This window comes from Delphinapterus leucas, chromosome 11 (genome assembly GCF_059928025.1).
Source record: "Delphinapterus leucas isolate spDelLeu-1000000601 "Yukka" chromosome 11, BTC_Dleu_Yukka2, whole genome shotgun sequence".
NCBI classification, from domain to species: domain Eukaryota; kingdom Metazoa; phylum Chordata; class Mammalia; order Artiodactyla; family Monodontidae; genus Delphinapterus; species Delphinapterus leucas.
This window is the reverse complement of record NC_143139.1, coordinates 22,753,105-22,753,463: the sequence shown is the minus strand read 5'-3', so window position 1 is coordinate 22,753,463 and position 359 is coordinate 22,753,105.

Below are 359 nucleotides of genomic sequence, written 5' to 3'. Positions count from 1 at the left end.
GAATCCGGGCAGGCACCGAGCTGGGAGCTGACATCACTCCCAGTCCCAGGTACCTCCCCTCCCTCGCGCCCTCTCCCCTCCCCGCCGCAGGAATGAGCCAAAGAGAGTGCGCGGGGGGGGCGTCGGCGCGCCCCGCCTCGCGCTGATTGGGCCCGCGGACTGTCACTCAGAGGAGCCCACTAATTTTACACATTCCTCGCAGAGCCCGGCGAGGGCTGGAAGTGGGTGTAGATGGAAAAAAAATGCTGCCTTTCCTGCTCTCTCTAAGGGAAGGAGAATAATGGTACGGGGCAGATCCTTGCGGGTCCTGTTTTAAACTTCTCTTGGTGCATTTACCATCTCCCAGGTCAGAAACGAAA